At 39.1% G+C, this 16,453-nt stretch overlaps 1 long non-coding RNA gene and 1 other non-coding gene across 2 annotated transcripts in view; one reads left to right on the forward strand and one right to left on the reverse strand.

Moving 5' to 3' along the window:
• Positions 1-16,453, reverse strand: part of LOC116568899 — a 45,681-nt gene that overhangs the window by 19,619 nt on the left and 9,609 nt on the right. The gene's annotated exons all lie outside the window — the stretch shown is intronic.
• Positions 6,366-6,473, forward strand: LOC116569743. The gene has a single exon (XR_004277172.1). It is a non-coding gene; the product is annotated as a U6 spliceosomal RNA (small nuclear RNA).

Raw genomic sequence — 16,453 nt, forward strand, 5'->3', positions numbered from 1 at the left:
CGAGCAGAATAACCCCTTAAAACAGGAAGAGGCAAAGCCTGAGATTTTTCTAAGACTGGTGATGTAAAGCTTCCCACTTCATCTCTAAAACATATGTGGGCGGTTCTCCCTTTTCGTCATTTTCTTGTCAAGCTCAATGCCAGGAAGAGGTATGAAAAAGGCCCAGTGTTGGGAGCACTCTTCCATTTATTAAATGGGATGCTGCCCATTTCATGAATCGTTGAAGAAAGCCAATCAGATCCTGACAAAAATTTAAAAAGTTGTTTAAAAACAAGGAAAAGGGTCATGCATGAAAGGTAGGCAAGGTATGTACGGAGATTCCAGAAGTGAGCAAAGGCCTGGTGGTGGTGGGAGCGGCTGGGGAAAGGACAGAGCAGACACAGTCTTCCTCCTCAGGGTGTGCACTGCTGGCTCTGAGATGGCAGGAAGGGGGGGGGCCCTTCAGAGAACCAGACCATAATGGCCCGCTGAGGGGGTCTAATTAAAATGAGCACCACATTGAAAAGTGTCACTCAAAGTCATTAGTTGGCTCTATTTCAGGTAGACCTTTGGAGAAATGCCCCTCATGTGCCTGAGGCCTAGACACTAGGGTATAAGGATGTTTTGTTCTCTGGGGGTGTGCAAGTAGTAAACAGACTGGGAACATCTCAAGCAGGGTACCTGAAAGGCCTCTTTTCTGAAATGACTGGTCTGTTTTCAAGGAGAGAACGTGTAACACCATTAAACAGCTCCTCTTCTTCCTAAAATTCTCATTTTCTTTCTGTATTTCTATGAAGGAATAGGCAGACACTTGCCCATCTGTGTTCTAAGGGAGGCCTAAGAACATGGTATTTGGCTGTCACCACAGCCTTTAGTTCTGCCTTGGGTTAAACAGAAAGAGAAATGAGAAAATCTTCCCCTCCTCTGGAGTGAGTATCCCATGGTGACAGCCAGGGCTTAGAGAGAAAACCTTTGGGACTCAGCAATGTGGTCAAGTGTCCTATGTGAGCCCCAATGAGCATGACTGTCTGGGCAGTTGAAGAATCCCACCTCCAGGCAGAGGACAGGAAAATTTTCAGGAATATCTGGCTTGGCAATCGATAAGGAATGGAGAGAAAATAAAACTCTGCAACTGGTCTCAGTTCTTGCCCTTGGTATGTCTATTGGAAAGCAATCAAAACATTGTGTGAAGCTTTACTGAGTGGTGGGGCTGAGTCTAGAGACCCTATACACTAGGTCATTCTAGAATGGCACCATCTTGGGAGGCCTGGTCAGGACATCAGAGAATAGCTGGCAGGTAAAAAAACAAAAACAAAACGCAGACATATACATGTATAACCTAGGGATGGAGGACTCTACCTTTTTACCATGAATATACCCTCATTGTAACTCTACTGAGTAATACAATGTAAAACATCACCCACACAGAAAGAACAAAGTCTAAAAGTTTCTTGCTGGGAACTGGATACATGAGAGAACTGCTGGTAATGTACATCAAAAGGAAAATGGTGCTCACAGGGGAAACACTGGTTTAGGGATAACCACAAAACTCCACTACTTTCAAAGCTCTCCTTCCATCTATGTCTGAACCAGTACACAGTTTCGTGTCACTCAGACTTGAAAGGAGAGGCTCTCAAGAATTGGGGGCACTGAAACATTTTTAAAGTTTTTATCTCATCTATTTGTTCAATTAAGTATTTATTTATAGCCTAAACATGTGCCAGGCACTGTCCAAGAGCGGGGGATTGTACGGTGAACAAAAAAATACAACAAAAAGAGAAATGAGAGCTCTGCCCTCATAGAACTTATATTTTGGAGGATGTCATCTGGGTGGCTCAGGCAGTTAAGCAACAGCCTTCAGCTCAGGTCATGAACTCAGGGTCCTGAGACTGAGCCCCGTGTTGGGCGCCCTGCTCAGTGGGGAGACGCCTTCTCCCTCTGTGTGCGTGCTCTCTCTCTCTAATAAATAAGCAAAATCTTTAAAAGAACTAAATAAAATAATCATACTAAGAGAAAATTTCACCCTTGGTTAGTGCTAGGAAGGAAAGGAATATTATATTGTGTGGTTGACATAGTCTGGAGGAGAAAGGGAAGTTACTCTGAAGGAATAAAAATCCAGAGGAAGGGGCACCTGGTGGCTCATTAGGTTAAGCCTCTGCCTTCAGTTCAGGTCACAATCTCAGGATCCTGGGATGGAGCCCCGCATTGGGCTCTCTGCTCAGCAGGGAGCAGGCTCCCCTCCTCTCTGCCTCTCTGCCTACTTGTGATCTCTCTCTGTCAAATAAATAAATAAAATCTTAAAAAAAAACAAACCCAGATGAAGTCTGAGGTAGGAGTTGGATTATTTAGGTAGAGAGGCAGGGAGGAAGGGAACAGTATACGGAAACTGTTTGTGGCAGGAGAGGTCATGGCCCACTTGATGGAGTGTGGAGAGGCCGGGGCTGAGGAGAGTAAAGAAGCATCTGGCAAGGTAGGTCGGGATCATGTAGGGCCTTGTAGGGTAACTATATTGTTTGATCTTAAATTAGTGGGAAGCCTAGAAATATCACCATCTTTTAAAAACTGTTAGTGCCATAAAACAGGGCATTCTTTTTTTTGTTTGTTTAAGATTTTACTGATTTATTTGAACAGAGAGAAAGAGAGAGATCACAAGTAGACAGAGAGGCAGGCAGAGAGAGAGGGGAAGCAGGCTCCCCACTGAGCAAAGAGCCCGATGTGGGGCCCGATCCCAGGATCCCGAGATCATGACCTGAGCTGAAGGCAGAGGCTTTAACCCACTAAGCCACCAAGGTGCCCTGAAACAGGGCATTCTTAAATTTTCTAAAGCTAAAGACCCCAGAAAATGCCGACTGTTTCCAGAAAACAGGCTTAGTCTCAGGGCTGCCACACATGGCCCTTGAGTTGCGTGCAGCCATCACAATTTACTCTTTTGTGACTAAGTAGGCTTCCAAGAGTTGTGGGGATAGGGCATCCTTGGTTAGATGTTCTTGGATCAGCAGACAGGGTTGTTTTCTCTAAATGGAGAATCAAAGGACACACTTGAAATTGAAAGTGGTGTGAAAGGAATCTAAATTGGTTAAATGTCAGATACATCCATGATTTATGTCTCCTTTACATCTCATTGCTGATAAAGCTAACACTCCTTTATTAGTTGGATGTGTGTGTGTGTGCGTGTGAGTGTGTGTGTGTGTGTTTGCAGGTAAGAAAAAAATTTCAGGGCAAGAAGACTGTAGGTCCATTGCCTTACTTCTCCTGGCACAAGGTCAAGGAAACATGTGACCTAAGAAAAATGTAAATTACATGCCATACACTAAGCAAACTATTTTTTTAATTATACAAGCAATTCATACGACAGAAAAAGTAGGAAGTTCATGCCACCAAAAAGGAGAAAATTGCAAACTCCCAAATCTATTAATGTTTTTTCCCTGAGTTTACATACTTCTAACATTTCTAATATACCTGTATTAATGCATGAATGACGTGTTCATTTTTAATAGAAAAACCAATTCTGGGGCACCTGGGTCATTCAGCCCATTAAGTGTCTGTCTTTAGCTCAGGTCATGATCCCAGGGTCCTAGGCATGCGAAGTTCTGGCTCACGCTAACTCTTCTTTTGTGAGAAAAGAATCTGAACTGTGGGACACCTGGGTGGCTCAGTCAGTTAAGCGTCTGTCTTCGGCTCAGATCACGATTCCAGGGTCCTTGGATTGAACCCCATGTCAGGCTCTCTGCTCCACAGGGAGTCTGCTTCTCCCTCTGCCCCTCCTTCCACTCTAAATCTCTCTCACTCTCTAATTAAATAAACATAATCTTAAAAAAAAAAAAAAAGACTCTGAACTGTGGTTATTTGACAGATTTGCATATAATGCACATATCCATTTCCCAGGGCTGCCATAACATCACAAACTGGGTGGATTAAAACAAAAAAAAATGTATTGTCTTACAGTTTAAGAGCCAGGAGTCTAACATCAAGGTGCTGATAGGATTGGTTCCTTATGGACACTCTGAGGGCAAAATCCATTCCATGTCTTTTTCCTAGCTTCTGGTGGTTGCCAGCAATCACTGGCATTCCTTGGCTTGTCAGGGCATCACCTGGGCCTCCAGTGTCACATGGCCTTTCTCCTTGCATGTGGCCCTCTGTGTCTCCTACCCAGATCTGCTGTTCTTTTCTCTTGTGAAAACATTAGTCAGGGGTGCCTGGATGGTGTTCAGTTAAGCATCTTACTCTTGGTTTTGACTCAGGGTTGTGGGATCAAGCCCTGAGTCAGGCTCTATGCTCAGCATGGAGTCAGCTTGGGTTTTGTTCTCCCTCTGCCTCTTCCTCCATGGCCAGTTGTGTGCACACACATTCTCTCTCTCAAATAAATAAATCTTTAAAAAAATAAAAATAAAAACAAAGCAACACCAGTCATTGGCTTCAGGGCCTACTCCAGTCCAGAAGGACATCATCTTAAATGGATTATATCTCTAAAGACCCTCTTTATAGAGAAGGTCACATTCACAGATACCTGGGATTAGAACTTAAACATATCTTTTCAGGGGGACACAATTCAACCCACTACACTTAGTCCCATGTGTAATAATTTATATCACTCATTACTAGCAACATATGGGAAAATTAAAATTGCAAAGCAGTTTTTTTTTTTAAAGATTTATTTATTTGACAGAGAGAGAGAGAGCAGGAACACAAGCAGGGGAGTGGGTGAGGGAGAAGCAGGTTCCCTGCTCAGGAGCCCTATGTGGGGCTCGATCCCAGGACCCTGGGATCACAACCTGAGCCGAAGGCAGATGCTTAAGCAACTGAGCCACCCAGGCATCACTAGCATATTATTTTCATTAATGATCCAAGGATTCTACCTGCAATTCTCTACCCTATACCAAAATTATTGAATACTCAGAACAAAACAAAAGGAATCCTCTCCTCTAGTATACTATGGAGAGACCCTAGGCCAACATCAAATAAAATCTGGAAAAGAAAAGGGCAGAGAACAGATTCATGAGTCCTAAGAATATTATCTTTGTGTATTAACTTATGGATGAATCAATGTATTAACTTAAGGATGAAAGTGCAGATAAGAATATCCTGTATTGAGTGAGCTTTGATTCTTAGCATTAAGAAATACCACAGTGCACATTAAAAAGCAAAACAAAGAAGTTACCTATATTTTTAATAGAATTAGGATGAAAAGGCTCATCTTTCTGGGTGGGATTTTTTTTTTTTTAAAGATTTATTTATTTATTTGACAGAGAGAGATTACAAGTAGGCAGAGAGGCAGGCAAAGAGAGAGAGGAGGACGCAGGCTCCCTGCTGAGCAGAGAGCCCGATGCGGGACTCGATCCCAGGACCCTGAGATCATGACCTGAGCCGAAGGCAGCAGCTTAACCCACTGAGCCACCCAGGCACCCTGGGTGGGATGTTTTAATATGAAGTCTGGTTTTTCTAAGATTTTGAGATTTAGTATAATTGCTGGGAGCACAAATCCAGGAAAATATACTAAGATTGGGCCTAATCCACACTGAATTCCTATATATAACTAATTTCTCTGTAATTTTTATACAAAATTTTTCAGACATTAAAAACTTTCTGTAAAATGGAGTTCTGCAAATTGAACCACCTCTGTCCCCAGATTTATACTGTACGAGATGAAATGCTATATGATGACAGCTATCATCATGGGGGGCATGAGATTAGGAGAGAGAAGACCTGTGCTATCCCAGGGGATCTCCTTCATGGATTTTCTCCTCTGACCTTGATCCTGTGATCTCTCACACAGTCCCCACTTTTTCTACCCAGTCCAGGCCCCACGTCCACTGTAGCAGAACTCATTCTATTCAACCACTTCGGCAAAAAAGTTATCGACTCTTTGAACCAAGCTCCTGGTGTCGAGAAGTGCTGCTGGGGAAAGATAAACCATGCAATGCCAGGGATGGATGGAGCTGAGCAAGTGTACAGTTTCCTCCCTCACCTAGGACTTCTGGGTTGACCTGGGATGTCTCTGAATGATCCTAGTCAAGGTGCTCACTTGCTCTACACCCGTGTAGAGAGGAGTTGCTTTTGTGCAACACAGCCCAGCACGAGAATTCATTCCCAGGTTCGCAGGATCTCTTCTCTAACTAATTCAGGTGATATTAAATAGGCTGAAATGTCGTTACAATCTACATTCAGTGATCTTAATAATTATAAAATATTCCATTTGGGGGGAGTGCTAGTAACAATTGCAGAGGGAAAGAGCTGGCAAATTCGGTCATCAACGTCGTACAGTAAATTGACAATTCCTTTTATGTGGCTGTCACAAACCGCATGTTAAAATGGACCTCCGCAGAAAAGTACTGAAAAGCCAAGCTGTGGTTTGAAAGTACCTGTTTATTGATGTTTAAAGCTGGCCTGTGCTTGCTTCAGCAGCACATACACTAAAACTGGACTGATACAGAGAATAATAAACATAGGACCTGCACAAGGACAACACACAAATTTGTGAAACATTATGTATTTTTTAACTGGAATTTAGATAAAAATTTTTTTTAAAAAAGAGAATTTTCCAGTTTGATAAGAGTAAAATAGGAACGAAAGGGAAGGAAAGGAAAAAAGCAAGCAAGCCAGCCTAAGCATTAGACTTCCAGTTTGTTTTGGGGTCTTACCATTGTTTGTCCTTATAAACAGTGACAGGTGTGAAGGAGTAAATGTCATGGAGCTGTTTAAACACACTCACAGGGCTCCTTTTCCTTTCTGATGGGCAACAGAGAAAATTACTTTCTATTGCTAGCACTTGAGATTTCACAGTTGTGTCCCCCCTTCCCATAAACCATTAATAATTTTTTGTTAGATTGCATAATTTATAGTATCAGTTGTGAATGCATAATGTAATAGTATATACTGAAGGGTAGTCTTCCTTCAAATAGGTTACTGAAAATGAAATAAATACCTAGATTAAATTTCCATACTAGGAAGAGAGAAATGAAATAATTTGCTGAGTTGCAAAAATACGTAATAGACATTGTGGAGGTAATCTAAGTTCTAAAAAATTACCTCATTGTTCTAGTCACATCAGATGGTTTCATTCTGAAAGCAATCCCTAAGAAAAATGTTGTGATAATTACTGAACAAAAATATTTTTTTAAAAATGAGTTGAAAAATAATCTCTCTAAATATTAATAAAATGAGGCCAAATTAGTTTATAACTTACAGTGTGATGTGGAAAAGTGACTGTATTTATTTTAGTGTCTGCTCTTGTGAAAGAAGGGGCCACAGAATCTTTAAAATACAATGTAAGACCCGGAAAATTTTTGTTTATCTTCATATTTAACCCTAAACTTTAAGAAAAAAGATTACCAGAGGATTACTTCAATTTCTAGAAATTTGTTGGTACTTCTAGAGATTTATTTGTAGATTTTCTGCAGTTGTAAGAAATGCAATTCATGTTTCCTATTAAGAGGCATCTACTAAAATGACTATCTGTTTTTTCCAAACAACCATCTGCTCCTTTCTTGTGCCTACTATAAATCAATAACATTATTTAGTATTTCTCCTTTTGCTATGATTATCATATTTTTCATGGATCCAAACCCCTTATTTTACTAAACTGTTGTCTTCCTGAGAAACTATCAAACTTCAACTGTGGGATTGGTCCTAGACCCCATGGGAATCCCAAATAGAATTTTAATTTTCTGTAGGCACCAGGCACCATTTGTCATTTATTCCTCCAAAATGATTCTGTTTTAATTACAGTAACAGGATTATGTTTATCAGGACATGTGTTATCTTCTTCAGTGGAAGCTTACTTTTTCCCCATTAGAAAGGGAAGAAGACAGGAGTAAAGCAAAGAGATGGAAAAACTACGTCAAGGACAGACAGTGGTGAAATTTAAGGTTGGGTTAATGACTTTGATGCTTTTAAAATAAGCATACATCGAAATCAGTAGGGGAATCTGATTTGTAAAAGTAACAAGTTTTGATGACATTTATAAATGAACTCCATAAAATTCTTCTTTTTAGAGCCACTTATGATCTTTTGAGGCTGTTTTTGATACATACATATTTACACTTTCCTCATAGTAAATGTTTTAATACCCTCCATTTGGTTAGGAGATGCTCTTAAACATACAAAACACTTTTGCCTAGATTGTTTATTTAATGTGACTTGCAGAAAGTGTAAATCATGAACTATTTGATGGTTTAACATTTTCCCTTATTTTGAGGTACTAGTAAATAACACTAACATCATCATCACCATAATTAATACCCTTTAAGATGGAACTCTAGGGGAAAAAATTAAATGCTGAATTTATCTAACTTTTTTACTCTTCCTAAACGTCAGGCTGATTTACAAAAGCTTAGTAATTTTGCTGATGTCTGTCCATGTCTATAAATTCACTCCATTTCTAAATTTAGAGATTCTTTGCTAACATGATTAAAATATTTCCTAATTTGTTCTCCTCATCTTCTTTGGGCTGTGCACAAAATAAAAGGACTACAAACCCAAGCCAGAGAACTCATTCGTAACCTTGATAAGCTTCGTAATGCTAATGTTGTTTTGATAGAGAAAACCACAAGTAATGCAAAATAGCAGCCTCCACTTCCCAGTACAGGTGTGTAATAAGCGCATATAATTAAGCCAAAGATACATAATGGTTTGTTGTTGGATACGCATTTACAACAGCTGACTACGCTCTTAATGTGTGGTTCATGAGTTAGGTAATTTTCTTATGTCTCCTCTCCTTGAACAGAATATTCCTCATGGACTCATATACAAAATGATTCTGTGCCTTTTATACAGTAGATTCCCACTGCTGCCTGTAATTTAGCGTCTTTGCCATATCAGCATTACCTAAAGATGATTAAAAAGAGCATGTAAATTCACAAACAAGTCATTTTATTCTTCAACTTAAATAATTTAGAAATGCCCCCCAAAAGGAAAGTTATCAAAATGTAAGCCTTTCGACATGGTTTCCATCTTAGTGAAATATATCAAGCGTGCATTTAATCACTGTTATGCATAAAATATGGTTTATGGCTCTGCTCTATATATCACATAAACTTCTTTGTATATTATGAATCTCAGTCCTTTAAAGGGCATAAAGCAAATAGGAAACACAAGTAAGGGTTTTTAAAAATCCGTACAGATACAAGCAACCGTGCATAAACTACTTGTAGTTATTTTTAATTCTGTACTTCCACTGAGGTTTTTTTTTAATAATGCAAAACACGTCCACACATATATTTATATAGTCCTGGGGTTTTGAATTGGGCAGACTAAAAATAAGAATGATGATTCTATACTAATAGTGCGTGAATTTCTTAATTTTAAACACTTTTCATCCTTTTTCTCCTTTCCACTGGGATTCCATAAAACATGATACTGTAAAGAAACATTATCCTACAGGCATAACCAAGGTGAGGCTTACTGCTTTGTACTGGAAATGGTCAAAAGAGTCTACCTACTGAGATTGATAATGTGGAAAAAAATAGATAATGTAAATTTGTTTTTTATTTTTAAAAAGGTGATATCTCACACACATATTGAACTATAGTGTGTGGCAAAAATGGTCAGGATAATATCTGAGCTCAATAGCATTTTCCCATAAATTACTGTGTAGGTACCATTAATCATTGTATTCAAGTACGATGTATGGCCTGCTTAATTCAGTTGGTTCTGATTTGCACATCATTTCAAAGAATGCAAAAAAAAAAAAAAAAAACTAGAAAAGTTTTACTTTCCACATTAGCTACACAGCTCATCCTCTTCTAGTCATATATCGGGACAGAAGTAAATAATCAACCTGATTTCTTTGGTTGACTTTTAAAGCCCTGTTTGCAATTAATTTTAGGCAAAAACATTACTTTAATTAAGTGTTTAGCATGAGGAATGGAATGGAATTCAGTCCCAGTACAGTCAGTTATTTCCGTTGTGGTGATTGTTATTTTGATACCTCACAAAATAAACTAGTCATTACCCCCTCTTCTTGAGTATCTGTGAATGCATGTGTGACTGTGCCCTGAGTGTGACTGCTTATATGTGTGTGCGCACGTGTGTGTGGGTGTGTGAGTGTGAGAGAGAGAGAGAGGGAGGGAAGGGGGCAGTATGTCTTCATCCTATATTTGTGGTTAATATAAGAGGCATGGAGTGTTAAGTTTCTTTCAAAAACAGAAATCACCAAAAGGGAACTCCCATACTTTTCCATCACCATGGAAAAATCCACCACTGTTTCTAGCCTCTCTCTTTCTCCTGTTTTCAAAGACCACTGAATTCAGATGTGTTCTGGTTCCCATTTTCCCCTTTTCATTCTCTAAGAATCTGGTTATTCCTTAATGTCAGAGTCTCCTTCACTCTCTCCCCAGAAATTGTGTTTTTAATCTCTCTCACTAAAGGACTCTTTCCATCAGCACTCAAGCATATTCTCATTTTGGTCAGATAAAAAAATCCACCCGACTTTAAATTTCTCTCCAGGCTACCCCTTGTATGTTTTCCCCCTCAGTATTTTCTTTTTTTTCTTTTTTAAGATATTATCTCTTTGACAGGGAGAGAGAGATCACAAGTAGGCAGAAAGGCAGGCAGCCCCTCAGTATTTTCCACAAAAAGTGATACTAATGCTTCACCTATCAATAACTTAGCAGCTAACTCTGATCCAACTTCAGCCCCTACCTTGTCACCAAACTGCCCTTAAAACTAAGCTTCTTCCTTATTCTACTGAGCTATTTTGCATGCAATCTTCTTCATCAATGTGGAAAATTCCAAGAATGGCTGAGCAAGGTATCTGATACTGGAATATTTAAACTCTAACTATATTCTGCAAAAGCCAGGCTAAGCAACAACTGCTGACAAAGACAAATACCATATGATTTCACTCACATGCGGAATTTAAGAAACAAAACAAAGAGCAAAGGAGGGGACTTGAAGAGAGGGAGAGAGAGAGAGACTAAGAATCAGACCCTTCAGAGAACAAAACTGATGGTTACTGGAGGAGAGGTGGAAGTGGGGATGCATGAAATTGGTGATGGGGATTAAGGAGGGCACTTGCTATGATGAGTGCTGGGTGTTGTGCAGAAGTGATAAATGACTACATTGCATGCCTGAAATTCGTATTACACTGTATGTTAACTACCTGGAATTTAAACAGAAACTTTAAAAAAAAATGACCACTGAAAGTTAGGGTGAGACATGTAAACGTCAAGCAACAAGAAGTTCACAGACACAAAGTTTTGTCCTTGGCAGAGGCCTCTTCATTTTGTCATTCTTGAAGGATCAGGTGGGAACTTTCTCAAAGTTTCTAGCAGATGCCAAGAATGCAAATTTCATTTCAGATTAAAATCAGTAAGCATAAATACTGATATAAAATGAAGACTGATACCAAAATAAAAGTATTTCTATTACAAACTCATTGTATAAAGACCAGAAAATACAGATTTAGGAAAAAAAAGTTCACATGATCTGTCCTTCAGCCATTCATCACTATGGTTAACTATGTTTTACTTTGAAACCTATGGTTATAAGTTTTAGCTATGTGAAAATGCAAATATAAAAAAATTTTAATAGCACTGTATGTTGCAAATGTTTTATACCTTGCTTATTGATTGGATAACTAATATATTTGAAATATTTTTCTATGTTAAAGATTCATTTTTATAACTTTTTATTATGTTGCTAATATATTTTAAAATGGAATAATATTGTCAGTAGAAAAGTATACATTATCCAGGTTTAACAAGTATTGATATTTTGTTATATTAGCTTAGACTGCTTCAGAATGACATCACAGATAGGGCTGAAGGCACTTATTTAGCTTTCCCCAATCTTTGTAACCTCCCTTACTTCCTTTAAGTGTAGATTTTCCATTTGTATTTAATTCTTTTACTATATATGTATGCATCCATAAAATATATAGTGTAGCTTTGTGTTTTTATTTATTTTTATTTATTTATTTATTTTTTAAAAGATTTTATTTATTTTATTTGACAGACAGAGATTACAAGTAGGCAGAGAAGCAGGCAGAGAGAGGAGGAAGCAGGCTCCCCGCTGAGCAAACAGCCCAATGCGGGGCTCGATCCCAGGACCCTGGGATCATGACCCGAGCCAAAGGCAGAGGCTTTAACCCACTGAGCCACCCAGGCGCCCCGCTTTGTGTTTTTAAATGTATACAATTGATTCTAGGTTTATGTACCTTTTTTATACTTCTTGCTTTTCTTGTTAATCCTGTTTTTTGTTTTGTTTTGTTTCATTTTGTTTTGTTTTGTTTTAAGAGACAGAAGGAGGAGGGGTAGGGGTAGAGAGAGAAAATCTTAAGCAGGTTTCCAAGCCCAGTGCTGGAGCCTGATGTAGGGCTCTAATACATGACCCTGAGATCATGACCTAAGTGGAAATCAAGAGTCAGACACTTACCCAATTGAGCTACCTGGGCACCCCATTAATGATATTTTTGATGTTTGTGTTAACATATCAGGATTTCATTCATCTTACCTGACTTAGAGTTTCTAGTTATGTGAATAACAGATGTTTCTACATCATTTTAATTGACCGCAGAGTATAATAAATTTAAGTGTACCACAATTCCGTAAACCATTTCAGTCTTTAGATTTTATACAAATTTGTGTAATACTATGTAAATCTTCTAAGAATATGTTTATAGCCTTACCTTTGGTTACACCTTTCATTGCTTTCTTGCTGAGCCAAAAAGTATACATATCTTAAATTTTTCTCTCTATATTTCCAAATTATATATATATAAAAGTATATAAATTTATGACTCTATTTTTACACTTATAAAACAATGAATAAGAATACGTTTTCTTTTCCAGTTTGTTGTATGACACACAGACTTATAATTTTAATTTTCACCTACTTGATTATTAAAATATAGCCTCTATCTTCCTTTTTAGTCACTTGTATATCTTTTGAAACTTCTTTGGGTATGTCCTTTGTCCATTTTTCTATCTTGTGACCTGTTTCTTCCCATATATTAGGATAATACTTATAATCTCTTTGCCCTACTAACTATGTATCATTAAGAGTTCAGAAATTCAATGATTTTTTTCCCCATCTTTTCTACCTTGGATATACCATCTTAAAAGCTGTTTCCTCACACCTTAAAAACCCCAATTTTTACACGAAATGTTCATCTCTTTTCATAATGTCAACATTTGAGGACCTCTAATTCATTATACCTGAGGCCAATATAAACAGATTATTTCCTTAGCTTTGTATTTGTTGGGTAATTCAGAAAGGATCCAGGTCAAGGTTAACTACTGAGGAAGGTAGGAGTTCCCTCATCATTTTTTCACAGCTTACTAATTATTTGTGAAGACTCTGAAGATATGAACCTGGTATTTAACCTTCTATCAGGGGAGCAACTCTTGAGAGCCAAGGAAACCAGCTACCAGGAGGTCTTGAGCACATTTCGTCTTGACCCCTTTACTCCCATTCTGTACATGCCTTTGGACTGAGAAACTTAAATAATAATAATTTCAAAAACGTAATATTTTGACATAGATAGCTTTCATGTTAGAGGAACAATTTCATAGCCTTTTTTCCTGTCTTCCTATGAGAGGGATTCAGACATAAGGAAACATTTCACTTCTCTCTCAGTCCAATAATTGCCTCATAATTTTTCAGACAAATCAGTTTATGCCTGTACATAAACCTGTCCACTGCTGAGGATTTTCAGTGTATAGAAAAACAGAAGAAATTTTTCAGAGGTAGAAGTGCCCTTTGGAAAATCAGTGGCCTTGTGACCTGTTAAAAAAATTCAAAAAGATGGAGTTGGGGTTTTAGTTGATCTTAAAAGTTTTATCAGTCATAGAAGAGCCTGAGAAGGCAGCAGAATAGGAGGACTGTAAACTCACCTCATCCTGCAGATACAACTAGGTAACATTCACATCAGTGTCGATAACCTAGAAACCAACCCTAAGACTGGCACAACAATCTCCACAATAAAAGGGAGAGAAAAAGCCACAGTGAAGAGAGAGGAAGGGTGGAGACAGTGGGGAATTAAACAGACCGTGGCCATCCATGGGGGCTGGGGAAGCCAGAGACATGGAGAAGGAAGAGAAACAGACTATCCCAATATGGAGTCCATGTGGGAAAATGAATCCCCTCAACATTTGGCTTTGAAAGAAAGAGGGGCCAAATTTCATGAGTTCTTAAAACCCGTTCTTTATGGCCTAGAACTTTAAAAATCAGCAGGACCGGCTCTGGGAAAGCCTGAAGGACGCAGGAAGCTGAGTCCCCATCCTGAGAGAGATACCATGACAAACAGCCTGTGGAGATACAGCAGAGAAGCAGCAGTTTGAGAACAGCCTGGGGCATATGAGAAAGAGAGTGGTTTACTCATTCTGGAGCATGTCCCACCAGGGCAGAGGCAGGGATCATGGAGGGACTTTTCTATGAACAAAGGAGCTGGCATAAGCCATCTCCCTCCTCCATCCCTCAGCATAAACATGGCCACCTGCAGGAAAGAGCCCAGTGAGGGAGGGAGGGCATTCACTACCTAACCGCTTACTCCAAGCCCCGCCCCCACACTTTGGCAGAACAGTTTCTCCCAGTCACGTCTGCCTTAGTCTTGGCCCTGCAAGTCCCCCGAGAATACCACTGCAAACCTTGCCAACACCGCATCTCCCAACCTGAGTGCTTTGCAGGGTTTTGGTCCCTGAGGCAGTGGTAGCAGTGGTGGTAAACCATGCAGAAGCATGAGCTGTACCTTGTTAAAAATGTGCACCCCATTCTGGCTGGGGACCAAACACTTCCCACGACAGGCAACGCCTCTGCAGATGACTGGACTAAAGGAGAAAGCAGCCAGGACACAACAGCAGAACACATGCAACCCTCAAAGAAGACAGTACCTAAAGCTCCAGGTTCTGGTGAACAGGGAACACTGCATTGCTGGGCATTAGAGGATCTCTTCTTAAAGCCATTACTTTCGAGAGTGGGAGACATAGCTGACTTCTCTAACACAGAAACAGACACAAAATTAGACAAAATGAGGAGACAGAGGAATATATCCTATATGAGAGAACGGGACAAAACCACAGCAAGAAATTGAAGCAAAGCAAATAGAATATGCCAGATAGAGAATTTAAAGTAATGATCAGGGGTGCCTGCATGGCTCAGCTTAAGCAGCTAACTCTTGATTTCTGCTCAGGTCATGATCTCAGGGTCATGAAATCAAGGTCCTGTGCTTAGCACAGAGCCTGCTTGGGATCCTCTCCCTCTCTCCTTGCCCCTCCCTGGCTTGTGCTCATTCTCACTCTCTCTCTCTAAATAAATAAAATCTTTAAAGTAATGATCATAAAGATACTCACTGGACTTAAGAAAAGAATGGAGGACATCAGTGAAATCCTTAAAAGATAACCAATCGGAGGTGAAGACCACAACAAATGAAATTAAAAACACACCAGACGGAATAAATAGCAGGCTAGAGGAAGCTAAGGAACAAATTAGCACTCTGGAAGAGTAGTGGAAACAACCACAAGTACCAAAATAGCAGTAAATACACAACTATCAATAATGATTTTGAATGCAAATGGACTAAATGCTCCAAAAGACATAGGATGACAGAATGGAGTAAAAAAAAAAAAAACAACCCATCCATAAGCCTTGTATAAGACTCATTTCAGACCTAAAGACATATGCAGATTTTTAAGTGAGCAGATAGAGAAACATTTATCATGCAATGGATATCAAAAGAAAGCCAGAATAGCAATACTTATATCAAACAAAATGGACTTTAAAGCAGACTATAACAAAAGACAAAGAAGAACGCTATCTAATCATTAAGGGGACAATCCAACAGGGAGATACAATTGTAAATATTTATGCACCAAAATACATAAAATAGCTATTAACAAAAGGAAAGGAAAGTAACTGATAATAATACAGTAACAGTAGGGGGTTTTAATGCCTGACTTACATCAAGGGACAGATCAACGCAACATAAAATCAGTAAGGAAACAGTGGCTTTGAATGACATACTGAACCAGATGGATTTAACAGGTATAATTCAGAACATTCCCACCCTGGGGCACTGAGTGGCTCCATCAGTTAAGCAGCTGCCTTTGGTTGGGTCATGATCCCAGGGTCCTGGGATCCATCCCTATGTCAGGCTTCCTACTCTGTGGAAAGCCTATTTCTCCCTCTCCTATGCGCCTTCTCCTCCCCACCTCCCAACTGTGTGCTCACTGTCAAGTTAAGAAAAAAACAAAACAAAACAAGGAACAGTCTAACCTAAAACAGCAGATTACATATTGTTTTCAAGTTCACATGGAACATTCTCCAGAATAGATCACGTAGGCCACAAAACAAGTCTCAACAAATCAAGAAGATTGAAGTCACACCATGCATCTTCTCTGACCGTAAGACTTTGAACCTAGAAATGAATCCAAGAAAAAATCTGAAGAGATCACAATCAGGGAGGTTAAATAATATGCTACTAAACAATGAATGGGTCAACCAAAGAAAGCAAAGAAGAAATGAAAAATTACATAGAAAT

Source organism: Mustela erminea, chromosome 11 (genome assembly GCF_009829155.1).
Source record: "Mustela erminea isolate mMusErm1 chromosome 11, mMusErm1.Pri, whole genome shotgun sequence".
Classification (NCBI taxonomy): domain Eukaryota; kingdom Metazoa; phylum Chordata; class Mammalia; order Carnivora; family Mustelidae; genus Mustela; species Mustela erminea.